Source organism: Gossypium hirsutum, chromosome D06 (genome assembly GCF_007990345.1).
Source record: "Gossypium hirsutum isolate 1008001.06 chromosome D06, Gossypium_hirsutum_v2.1, whole genome shotgun sequence".
Lineage (NCBI taxonomy): Eukaryota > Viridiplantae > Streptophyta > Magnoliopsida > Malvales > Malvaceae > Gossypium > Gossypium hirsutum.
This window is the reverse complement of record NC_053442.1, coordinates 43,812,194-43,826,288: the sequence shown is the minus strand read 5'-3', so window position 1 is coordinate 43,826,288 and position 14,095 is coordinate 43,812,194.

Genomic DNA, 14,095 nt, shown 5'->3' with positions numbered 1-14,095 from the left:
TCTAGATTTCGCGATCATATCATCAACGTAAACCTCGATTTCCCTGTGCATCATGTCATGGAACAAGGTTACCATGGCTCTTTGGTATGTCGCTCCTCTATTCTTCAATCCAAACGGCATCACTTTATAACAAAACGTCCCCCATAACGTAATGAACGTAGTCTTTCTCATGTCTTCAAGATGCATCTTTATCTGATTATACCTAGAAAAACCATCCATGAAGGAAAACAATGAAAAGCCCGTAGTATTGTCTACCAATGTGTCGATGTGGGGCAATGGGAAATTATCCTTTGGACTAGCCTTGTTCAAATCCCGATAATCCACACACATTCGTACTTTTCCATCTTTCTTTGGAACTGGTACGATGTTAGCCACCCACTCAGAATACTTGACTTCTTGCAGAAATCCGGCATCAAACTGCTTTTGGACCTCCTCCTTTATCTTCAACACGATATCAGGCCTCATCCTTCTGAGCTTTTGCTGCACTGGCTTACAATCTTCTCTTATAGGGAGACGATGGACTACAATGTCGGTACTCAACCCTGGCATATCCTGGTATGACCATGCAAACACGTCATTAAACTCTCGGAGTAATTCGACGAGGTCCTGTCTTGTCCTTGCAGAGATATCTGATCCGATCTTCACCTCTTTACCTTCCTCCAAGCTCACAATTTCTATTGATTCCCTGTGAGGTAGGATTTGCTTCTCAGCTCTTTCTACCATCTTCAACAAGTCTGGAGACAAACCACAATCTTCGTCATCCTCAAAATCATGCGATCCCTCTAAACACGTGTTTCGTTCAAAATGAGACTCTAAATTCATAAGAGTAACATTTGTATCATTGATATCATAGGACCTGTTATAAAAACAATATGGATTCAGGAATTTGTTTGGTGCAATATGGTCATGAATAAAATGCAGATGTAGTTTGGGAAAAATTCAAAATAACTGCTCTTATGGAAAGAAATATTTGCTCCAAAAATGACTGCAAACATGAACTTTATTAAAATAACGATTTTTTGGACATGAGCCTATTTCACAAAGGGATCCTTATCACTTCTAGGCTAAAAAGCAATAAGGGTGTTCTAGACATTACTCTGAGGAAATCCTAAAAACTACAGGTATTTTTTCTGCAGTCCAGTTGTTTAGCGCCCTTCCCGACTCGTAAGAATGAAAATCTGGCAAAGTTCATCCTCCCGTCGCTTCTTCATACACGGCATGAATACCCTCTAACTCCGTGTTAATGCTTCTGTCCCCTAGCATTCCTGGATAGACAAATCCTCCCGATACAAAAGTCTTGGATAGGTGAGGAAAGGTCATGGGTTCCCATTCAACTTCATCCCCTGTCAAACGAGCCCTTCTTCTCATTTGTTTCTTCTCTCACTCCAACCTCATTTGCTTAAAATCTGGCTTATAACCTAAGCCAAAACGATCGTGCTTTCCCTTCAATACTGGGACCTCGACTCAACCCTGAAGATATCTCCCCAATCCTTTCCCTGGTAAAGCTCCTTTTCCAACTGTCAATTGCAGCCCCATCTTTGTGGTCTTTGATATTCTCGGCATCGGGATCTTGTTTCCCTCAAAGATGAATGTTGCATTTACGAACTCTAAGGAACAGAAAGAGCACTCAATTGCATCATCACTCGTCTCCAAATAAGGTGCATCGTTAGTCACAGATGCAATGATATCCTCTTCAGCATCTATCGTCACTACCCGACCTTCTGACACCAGCTTCAGTTTTTGATGTAATGATGACAGTACCGCACCTGCTAAATGAATCCAAGGCCTTCCTAATAGGCAACTATAAGAAGGCTTGATGTCCATAACCAAGAAATCTACCTCATAGACAGTTGGGCCAATTAACAAGGGTATGTCAATTCTTCCCATGACTTTCCTCTCGGTGCCATCAAATGCTCTCACCACATTCTGACACGATTTCATATGCAAACTATTCACAGGTAGCCTGTTGAGCGTGGATAGGGGCAATACATTTAATGCCGATCCATTGTCTACCAGAACTCCCGGTAATATGCACCCTTTACACCTTGCAGTGATGTGTAAAGCTCTAGTTGATCCCATACCCCCAGGTGGTATTTCGTCATCGCTGAAAGAGATAAAGTTATCAACGCTTATATTACCGACCAGTCGATCTAACTTGTTAATAGAGATATCGTCGGCCACATAAGTTTCATTTAGCACCTTCAGTAGTGCATTTCGATGTCCCTCCGAGTTCAGGAGTAAAGCTAGCACAGATATGCGAGCTGGTTGTTTGTGTAGCTATTCCACAACGCTATACTCGCTATGCTTTATGAACTTCAAGAACTCTCTAGCTTCCTCCTCCTTGATTGGTTCATTGACCAACCATTCAGGTTCAACCGCCTTCTTCTTCTTTCCAACCGAAGTTTCTTCTTTTACTGGCTCTACTCGATCTTTCATCTGTTCGCAGTGCCTTCCTTTATCCTGATCCTCTTTACTGACCATATCCTTCTTCCCCGAGATTGTCACATTACAATCGTAATTCCAAGGAACCATCCTGTTATCCTTATATGCAAACACAGCCGATTTTTGAATGATTACTTTTGGTGTTATTCGTGCCCCAACCTCACTGTTCTGAGGTCGTGAGATGATGACCACAGGACGGTTAGCCTTCGGGACTCCCAATGCCATCTCTGACGTGCATACATGACTCTCCTCCTGAACTCCTTCACAAAATTCCATCTCCTTATTATCCATCATACCCTGTACCACGGCTCTGAACTCCGTACACTCTTGGATTTCATGCCCCATTTCACAGTGGAACTCACAGTAGTTCCTCCTCTTCTCACAGCTTTCTTCTAAAACAATTAGCCCCCTTTTCACCATCTTTTTCCAGACCTATCTCAAAGGAGTCTTCACGTCCGCAATGTCTACCTTAATTCTTCTGTCTTCGTCCATTATATTTACCCCACCATCAGTGTGATTTGGTAATGGGTTTTCTGCCTTGGTCGAGTCATCAAATTTAACACACCCATACCAATGAGCCTTTCAACCAACTTCTTAAAGGCCGTACAGTTCTCTATGGAATCCCTGTTATTCTCGCATGATAGTCGCACTGTGCATTCACATCATACCATTTGGGATACGAGGGTTGCAAGGGCTTCAGATAGAAAGGGGAAACTACGTGTGCGTCAAATAAGTTTCGGTATAGTTCCCTGTATGACATAGGAATTGGTGTGAATTGGGGCCTCTCAACATTTCGCCTTGTACCGACCTCCTGTCTCGACCAGCTTTACTGGCTGGCAGCCACCTTCCTTGGCTGACTCACTGTTACTGACTTCGAGTAACCCTTGTTGTACATGCTCGTGTTGTTCACCTCGTTTTCCTTCCTCTTCGAAGCCGATCTTCTATTACTCTCTCCAGCATCAATCTTCCCACTCCTGATGGCGCTCTCAATCATCTCACCATTCATGACTATGTTAGGAAAGCTTTTTGTGGCACTTCCTAACATATGTGTAATGAACGGTGCCTTCAGGGTGTTAATGAACAACATGGTCATTTCCTTTTCCAGGAGCAGTGGCTGAACTTGGACTGCGACCTCCCTTCATCTCTGCGCGTACTGCCTAAAGCCTTCGCTCGGCTTCTTCTCCATATTTTGAAGGGTGATTCTATCAGGAGCCATGTCTGTCACATGACTATATTGTTTCATGAATGCTTGCGCCAAGTCCCTCCATGAACCAATCGTGGCACAACTCAACTGATTGTACCACTTGGATGCTGCCCCTCTAAGGCTGTCTTGGAAGCAATGTATTAATAGCTGGTCATTATTAACGTATCGAGCCATTCGCCTGTAGAACATGGTGATATGAGCCTCTGGGCAAGTCGTCCCATTGTACTTCTAAAATTCAGGCATCTTAAACTTATGAGGGAGTACTAAATCTGGCACTATACTCAGCTCTTTTGCGTCAATGCCTCGACAACTCTCAGTGACCTCCATCGCCTTGAACTTCTCCTCGAGCCACTTGCATCTTTCCTCTAACTGTCTCGGTAACTCCTCCTTCACTCTTTCCTTCTCAACCACTTCATCAAAGTCAAGAATGGCAGAGTTAATAGGATTATTTTCGGGATTAGAACCTAGCCCAGTTTGGAGGTTTGAAATACCAGCCCGAAGCTGCTGAGGCATGATAGTGACAGTAGATTTGTGCGGGTATTCAGCTTGAGCTCGCATATGTGGAGGGGTGAAACCTGGAGGGTAAAAAATTTCATCATCAGTTCCCTCATCGACATTTGCCATGGGGCCCTTTCCTTTATCACCTCCCTTAGTTATCAGTTGGGTTAACTTTGCCACTATATCCTCTTGGGATTCTCGCATCTTCTCAGACATCTCTTGTTTCATCTTGTCTAACCGCTCCTGCATTTGTAGCTGAAGCCGGTCTTGCATCTCCTTCTGGTACTGTTCGAGCTTTTCTAATCTCTAATCCATATCTTTTGTCTTTGCTCGAGTGCCGTATCGGTGTCGGGTTGGTTGGTTGGTTTTCAGGTTAACTGAGCAATGATTTTAACTTATTAGGATTTAATAAAGGTCTTTAATGCATATGATGTGATGCATGAGGTGAATGTAAAAAATGCGTTAATTATAATTCAATTTCACTCAGAAAACTTTACTAGAGAAAACATTTCTTTACATAAAATGGCTATAAATAAGGCCTTGCCCTAATACTTAGCACTTTAATCTCCCTAAGTAATGATGCCAACTTCTGCCCCTGATCTAATTCCGATTCGTACTTCACACTTAGTATATCAGCCTGTATTGCCAAAGTCTGCAGGTGCTCAGCTACCCCTTGAATCTGAACCACAGCTTCTCCCATAATGTGATCCCTTCTTGCAACTTGACCCTGGAGATAGTGAAGCTGTTCACTTTGATGATCTTCGTTTGCTTCCAGATGCTCAATCCTGGCTTCATAGTTCTGTGATGTTATCTCTAATTCCTCTATAGTTTTCTTCATTTGCTCGATCCTGCTTAAACTTGCTTACAGTTCTGCCACAGAATTTCGATTTCGGTATTGATAAACAATCTTCTCAAGTTCGGCCACTCTAGCCTTTAGTTTATCTCTTTCATTCTGGCTTTCTCACAAACTCCTCTCAAATGACTTATTTTGCTTTTGAGCCTCCTGAAATCTTTTTTCCCACCTATCAGCCTTGGCCTTTTCTTCTTGAACCTTTTGATGCCACTGCTCTGAGGTTTTTCCCAATCCAGCAGTTCTCACTGACAAACGTAATTTCTTATAATCCGTCTTCAAGCTGTTCAGGTCTTCCTCGACTTTGCGCTTCCCTTTTCTCAGGCCTTCGGTTTCCAGTTTCTGAACATCTATGTCCAGCCTTAAATTCATTTTCTCCTCTTCCATTTGCTCTATCTTCTTCTCAAGCACAGAATTTTTTCTTTCAAAATCTTGCTTTATAATTTCTAGCTCAGAAGGGACCATATGTACATGCTTTTCCACAAATTGACTGTCTCCTTAACCTAGTACAGGTATGTTATCATTGATCCTTCTATTAAGCCACTCGATATATTCAGGCGTCGTTGATGGACCTACTGCCAACCTCTTCAATCGGCGAGTTTGGCTCCAAGCATTAGTCATTTCTCGTATCTTCTTCTTGTAACCATCACACTTATACGAGAATTCACACTGAGCTAATCCATGGGTTGTTGGTACGAACTGCCTTGACCTATACTGTCTCAGTACTAATAACGGTGCATAGCCAATAGCCCCCAAATCCCAAGTAAAGGGACCCAGTCAAAATCTCCACACCTATATAAGATCTCATCTGACAGCATCCAAGGAGCTCTCCATTCAATATCCCCCTCTTGAAGATTCTGAAGAGTTGCCATCCATTTTTCCTCTGAGATACCGTCCTGCCTGGGTAATGCCCCTATTTCCTTCAAGGGCGAATAATTTTCCGAAAAACCCGATAGGAAACCTTATCCACCTTCCAAAAGTGACTGTGAAACCATGCTAAAAGAAGTTGCTTGCATCCAATGAATCTACCCTCACCTACTCTTCGACATTCATTCAGAGATCTGAAGGTTTCTGCCAGAATTGCTGGAACCGGTGTAAACCCCTTGTCAAGACGGTCAAAAAGGTTAGTGACTGCTTCATCAATATGTCCCAAAACTTTAGGAAAGACAACCAAACCGTAAATACCCAAGGCAAAGACATCAACCCTCTTCCTCGTATCTGGGTGCGCTAGAATTAAATCTTTTAGGTTCCTCCAAGGAAATCACTTACTATCTCCCTTTTGTTTGATTCGTGCTGCGACCCATTGCTCACTCATCCCTGTAATATTCATCAGTTTCTTCAAAAAGGTTGGAACATTAGCAGCTCTTGAATAGACTTTGTCCACTTGAATTTTTGAACAACGAAGCAATGTCGTGTATTCCTCCACTGTAGGCACTAAATCAACACTTCCAAAGGTGAAACAGCTATAAGAAGGGTTCCAAAATTGGGCTAAGGCATGGAACAGGTGCTTATCCACCTTTACGTCGAGCAAGTAAGGTAGGTCTCCATAGCTAGAGTAGAAAAGCTGCTTAATCTCATCATTCCACCGGTCCCAAATTTCCTTTAATTCTTGTAAGTTATTCTGAGTCACGCTAACACGAGTGAAGTCCCATAACTCTGACACATATCCCTCGGCCAAACTATCGACTTTCTCTTGCTGCATTGTCTCAGACCAAGTTTAGACAGCCGCATTATCTTCCACCTTATCAAGAAACCCTTTTTCCATGATAAGCTTTCTATTTAGCAACCGAATATGAACTAACGCCCTTTTAGGATGAAATGCTATGCAATAATGATGCCATGCAATCAAAACAAAAGAAACCCAAGTCAGTATCACATATAGAAATATAATCAAATACAAACATGAAATAGTAAGAAACACTTAATCAGGAATCCACTAGGGTTTTGGGATAGTTCTACCTAGGTCAAGTTCCTAAAGCTCACTATATGAGGCTTGGTTTCTAGAGTAAGGGTACCCGAACCAGCAGATTCCTCGATCCTCACCCATTATAGGCTCATGTGGACCGAGTTCGGTTCAGGGGGACACATTTCCCTATGGTTGCACGAAGATGAAAATCTCACGAAGACATAGGTACGGATGTATCCCGGAAGTAGTTCACTACCCTGCACGGAGGTGAAAACCTCACGAAGGACTAGTTTCTCGCTCCCACTTAAAGGGTAAAATGCAAAATCCAAATGCAAAGTTGCCAACATCAAAATGAAAAAACGATGAATGCGAAGGGAACTCGTGAATTTTTAAAACTTTTGATTTTCGACACAAAGACAAACATAATCAATTTATGGCTTGACTCTCAGGGTCCCTAGTGGAGTCGCCAAGCTGTCGAAACCGTTTTTGAAAATAAAAATTTAGTTGTCGACTTTTTAAAAAAAAATAAAACTGGAGTCGCCACCAATCCTTTATTTTGGTGTGACCGGCCCACCTTAAAAATTATTTTGGTCTGCGAATTTTGAAAATAGGTTCGGGAGTCAGTTACGCACGAGGAAGGGTTAGCACCCTCGTAAAGCCCAAAAATCGGTACCAAATTGACTATTTAATTTCTTAGTGTCGAAAGTTAAAAAAAAAGATTTTAAAATAAGCTTGAATGATGAAATTTGCAAAAGGATAATCAATTGTTCAAGTCATGTAAAGAAATCGAGTCCCAATACGTTAGGGTACAATTCCTCATAATCCCCAAACTTGAATATCACTTTTATTTTATACGAAAAATCTTCATTTCGCGAAAGTAACATGCCACACCCAATACGTTAGGGCACAACAAGTTAAGTTCCCAAAAAGGATTTTTATGCATTTTGAATAAAAAATATTCTCGGTCATTTAAGATTGACAAAGAAAATCGGAACCCAATACGTTAGGGCTCAATTTCCCTCGAAAATCCCAAACTTCCAATAATGCTTTTATCCAAAAAAACCTTTAAGTCAAGAAGATAACTTTGATGAATGGTGAAAACCAAAATATATTTTCAAAAAGGTATGTTAAAAAAATAATGTACAATATGATACAAAAACTTTAATGTAAAACACATATGAGTACATATTTACAAAATATATATACAAGTACAATATACAAGCAAATTCGAAAATACGAGTGGGCACATACTTAGCATACAAATATAAGTGTACATATAAAAAGGGTAAGTGAAGAAATACATACAACAAATTTATAATAATTTCTAAAAATATGCATGTATATATGTAATGACAATAAAATAAGAGTATAAAAACATGCAGATGAGTATACATTTTCAAAAAATAAGAAAAATGTATTAGCATATACATATAAAATATAGAGTATATAAAAGTAGAAAATAAAAAAAATGAAAACGTATGCATATGCGTATATATTTACAAGAAAAGAACAAAATATATAAATAAATATAATATATAAATAAACTATGGGAATATATATATGTGTGTGAAAATCTGTATGTATATAATATAAAGAAAATGTATGAATTATAAAAAGAAAAAAAATGTATATGTATTATAAAACGTATGTATGTTATAAAAATAATAATGATAAAATCATGATAAAATAGTATAACATAATTTAGAAAAATAATAATAAAACAGTTTAAAAAAGGGTTAAACTGAACTAAAAGGGGAAAAAATGGGTAAATTCGGAGTAAAAAAAAGGACCACGTTAAATGCGCGCGCAAGAGTGGAGGACCAAAAGGGAAATTATCCCCTCTTTCCAAAACGCTTCAAAAGAAATCTTTGTATTTTTCAATCTTTTTCTTTTGTCTTTCTTGGTCTCCCTTTTTACAAAATCAAACGACTTTATATAGCCTAAAACTTATTTGTTTTACACTATATTTTCGCTAATGGACTCTCTGAGTCCGTGTTTGCAGGTGCGTGGAGAGTTTGGCATGCGTAGAGGCCGAAACTTGCGGCGTCCGGATGCTGCTGGAGGCGCTGAAGGCGGGGGCTTGCGGCGCTACTTGCTGCTAGTAGGGTTTTCTGTTTTTATTTAAGCATTGGGCTATTTAGTTATTGCGCTAGGGTTAAATGTTGGGTCTATTAGGCTGTTTGGGTATTGGGTTTGTAAAAAATTGAGTCTTTATTTTTGCATGCGGGCCCGGGTAGATTGGGCTTATTACAGATACCAATATAAAATTTTAACACGAATAATTTATGGCATCATTAAAAATTCAAATTTAATATAAATATTCAATATGACTAAAAATTCAATAATATAAATAATGTGAAATGTGAAATTTAAATTAATAATATAAATAGTAGATATAAATAAAATTATTACTATTTTATGTTTAGGAATTTTTTTTGAATAATTTTGATTTTTTATTTGGGAGTAAAGGGTGAGAAGTAAAAGTTTAGAGGTAAAATAAAAAGTTTTGGGGAGTAAAAGTTTGAGGGAAAGTAAATAGGGGGTTAAATTTTGAAGGGAAAATATTAAAAAAAAATTGGGTGGTGGGATGGGAAGGGAGTAAAAGTTTTAGAGGGAAAGTGGGAGAGAATAAAAATTTGGGGGAAAAATAAAATGTTTTGAGGGTTTTGGGGAGTAAAATTTTGAGGAAAAGTAAATGGGAGAGTAAAACTTTGGTGGGAAATGGATTTTGGGTAGATAGGGGGTTGGGATGGGAGAGGAGTAAAAGTTTTGGGGGGAAAGTGGGAAGGAGTAAAAGTTTTGAGGGAAAAATAAAAATGTTTGGGAATTTGGGGTAAAAATGTAAAATATTATAGTTGATATTCGATTTATTCGAATTATTCGAGTTATTTGAATTCGAAAAATCAACTCGATTCGAACTCGAAATTTTAAAAAAAAAATTGAGTTGGCTCGAATAACTCAATTCATTTAACTCGAAATTCGAATTTTTTTCGATTTTTTCGAATCAAATTGAGTTTTACTTACCCCTATTTAAGAGTTATAAGTTTTAATAAATGACTAACTCGTAAAGTAATGACCCACTTCTGAAACTATATGACTCATCCTTCAAAATATTATTATTTTCAAACAAATTATAAATAGTAAAAAAAAGTTTATTCTTCGTAGGCGAAGTCAAAAGTAATACATTGTAGTATGAATACAGCTTTATTCAAAAATCGAAAGAAACATGTTTTATGGAAAGCGACTGAGAATCCAATCGCTATAATCCTCCCTGGACGTGGATTGGGAAAGGGTTTGCATCTAAAAATTTCTTTGATTTCACAAACCTTAAAATCAAATTGTAAACACATATTGACTTGAGAGGCTTTGCATCTCAATCATGAAATATGAATCCAATCACACACTAATTTCATTAAAACTTAGAAAATTACAAAAACTGAAACTAAAAAATCATAACATATTTTTTAAAAATTAACAAAAAATTATTGTAAAAATAAAAATTCCTTAAATTTAAAATTTTCATTAAAAATTGAAGAAAAACCCCTAAAATTTCAAAGAATTCATAAAATTCTAAAAAACAAAAAAACTAAAATTGATTTAATGAAATTTTAGGAGGGTTCCATTATTAATGATTTTTTTTCTATTTAAAGGAAATTTTATTTTTTACATTAATTTAACAATATCTTTTATAATTTTCAAAAATATGTTATGAATTCTTTTCATTTTTTATAGTTTTCTAAGTTCTAAAATGGGGAAGTTGGATATTTTTAGATTTTTAATATTTTTTTATTTCTTGATTTTTTTAACTTTTTTCTTGACACGGAATAGCATGCTATTGGTTAAAAAATTATATTAATGTAAATTTTTAACAGTTTTTTTTAACATTAATATTAATTAAGGTAATGAGATAGATCAATTGTCAAGAAAATGTCCTTTTTTTCACAAAAATTACAGAAATGGGCCAGTTTTTTCAAGAATGACTGGAATGGTCCGTTTTTATAAAAACGCGCCGAGCTGGCGTCGCTTTCAGGGGAAACGCAGAAAGCACATCTAGTTCAGCCTTTTTTTTTCGCTGATGTCAGGTAAAACACACTTATGTGGAAGCGTTTTTGTAAAAAGCGTCCACGTGGGTAGCCTTTTGCCCGTGCTCCAACAATCAACTCCAACAACTATTTGAACTAGCCATTGGATCCTCAACGATCCAAAAAAAAAGTATAAACCCCCAACAATTTTCACACAATTCTCACAAATTCTCTCCTAATTTCTCAAATTTCTCACAATTCTCAAAAAACTCTCAAATTATTATCCTAAATTTTATTTTTATCTAAGTTAATATTTTTCTTTTTAGTAATTCCAATAAATAGTATTTTTATTAAAAATTTGTTCATGTTCAATTTAGTAATGGCCAGGTCTTTAATCTGTCTTGATGACAAGTACATCTTCATCAATCAATTACAAATGGTAAGAACAAATTTTTAAAAAATTTAATTTTTTTTATTTTTTTATTTCATAGTTATAATTGAACTTAATATTTTTATATTTTTTATGTAAATAGGTGGAAGATCAAATTTTGCAATGTCTTATTTGTAATCTATCCGGTCGTCCATCACCATTTATTGAAACATACTTGAGGGAAGTTAATTTTTTCCACGTGGCCTACTTAGGCTGGAGGTGTAAGTTGGACCCAAAACTCATAAGTGCATTGGTGGAGAGGTGGAGACTAGATACACACACATTTCATCTTCCATGCGGTGAGTGTACTATCATTCTAGAGGACGTGCAGTTACAGTTGGGGCTACATGTGGACAGATCAATAGTCATTGGGTCTGCTTAGTCTACTAATTGGAGGACCATCTATTTCAAACTTTTGGGTGTGGTACTGGAGATGATTACTGGAGGTTCGGATTGAAATGGCCTGGTTACAAAATAATTTCGCGGAGCTGGTGGAGGATTCTACTGCAGAGAGAAGAGTATGACACGCTCGGGCGTACATCCTTCAGATTATTTGAGGTATTTTGATGTCTGATAAGTCACGAAACCTTGTACATCTAAAGTGACTGCTGAAACTCGTTGATTTTAAACAGGCTGACGAATTCAGTTGAGGGTTCGCAGTGTTGGCGACATTGTACCAGGAGATGTGTCAGGCGATGAAACCAAAAAAAATTAAAATTGGTTGTTGCCTTTTACTACTACATCATGGGCTCGGTACCACCTTCTATTTTTACGTCATCGAGTGGACTATCCATATACATTCCAACTCATAACAAGGTAAAATTCAGTATAAATTAATATTATTAAATTAATTTAAAATAAAATTATTATGCTAATTGTAATAACCCAAATTTGTCCGACCCAAATTAGAAATAAATAAACAAAAATAAACCCAAAATCTTAAAATGTCCACAGTCCATTACAGCAGGCCTAATGGCCCAAATCCACTATCCAAAAAAAAACCAGCTTTAACCTAAACCCGATTAGCCTAAACAGCTTTAACCCAAACCCAACTAGCCTAAACCCAAAAACCAAGCCCAAATACTCGTAGCCCAAAACAGAGAAAATCAACACCTAAGCCCTAAAGACTAAAATCTGAAAACCCTAGCCTGCAGCAGCTTTGGCTCCCAGCACCGCAATGGCCAAGCTTCCCCCTCCCCCCCCCCGCGCGTGCTGTGCCACCACGCACGTGTGCATCTCCTAGCTAGCCTCCGTACACGCCCCCGTACGATTTCACTTGCAAACAAAATGAAGACAACACAGCAAAGAGGAACGAATAGGGGATTTTCTATTTTATTTTTTATTTTTATTTTTTTCAATTGTATTCGACGATTTTTCGGTTAAAAAAAAGGATATAAGAGCCGAAAGGAGGATTGGTACTACTACTTACGCGATTAAAATACAGAGAAAAATTCGAAAAGACGTGATTTTTCTGGGTTCTTCTTTTTTTTTCATTCACAGTTTGTTTCGTTCTTCTTTTTTCGTTTTGGTTTCGCTGATTATTAGTAAGGAGGGAATAAAGGAGGGGGAGGGTTCAGAAACCTTATCTGGTGGCCGATCTTCTTTCTGCTACGTCGCGATCGGAGTTGGAGGGTGGGTAAAGGCCCGAGGCGTCGCTTCGTCAAAACGGCGCAGAGTTTTTTGCTTTAGTTTAGGTTGTTTAATGTAGACGACACTCCTTTAGGGTTTACTTAGCCTTAAGTATAGGATTCAGACGACGTCGTTCAGAGCCCAAACACTGGCACTGAAACGGCATCGTTTGATGGCCCGACCCAAGCGGTGACCCGGTCCAGGAAGGATCCGCGCGATTATGAAGCATTTGGTTTATTTATGCGACGGGTCCCTCTGCGTTTACGGCTTTTGTAATTTGATTTTTTTTATTTATTTGTAATTTGTACCATATATTTGTTTTCGTGTTCATTTAGGTCCAGATTTGAACGGCACCGTTTTGTGGATAATTGAAACTATTTTGATGCTTGTGTTTAATTGCCTGATTAGTCCCTTAATTTTAAAATCGATTTCAATTTAATAAAAATCAAAATTTCCTTTCTAACTTCAACAAATTTTTCGAAAAAATAGAATCAGTTTTACTTTCATTTATTATAAAATTTGACATATGTTTTGATATTTAACTCTTAATAATATTTTAAATATATTGTTACCATAGTTTTAAAATTTAGTAAATTATTATTTTGATTTATCATCAATACTTTCAAATCCATTATACACTATTAGTTGGAACTTGTTAATTTTATCTATTAAATTTACTCTTTTTTTTATGTCAAATTCTATTTAAATTCTACTTTTTGATGTTTTATTATAATTATTGTATCATTCTTAAAATTGTTTTATCATATTTAAATTCATCTTGAAAAAATATTTTTTAATCAAATTAATTCTCATTTTTAATCTTTTAACATTATTTTGATATTTAGCTTAATATTGTTTTCAAATTTCCTTTTATTAGCATAATTTTAGAAAATAATACACAAATCCTTGCAAATTATTATTTTGAAAATATTATGCTCATTAAATATTATTTCAAAATATTATTGTATACTTTATTTTTCAAATTTAGTATTATAATTGTTTCCATAGTTTTTTCTAATATATCTATTAGTTACTTTATCTCTTTAAATGAGGAATTTTAGAATAACTTAAATCTTATTTTCATTATAAAATTATATGATTCTTTTGTAAATAT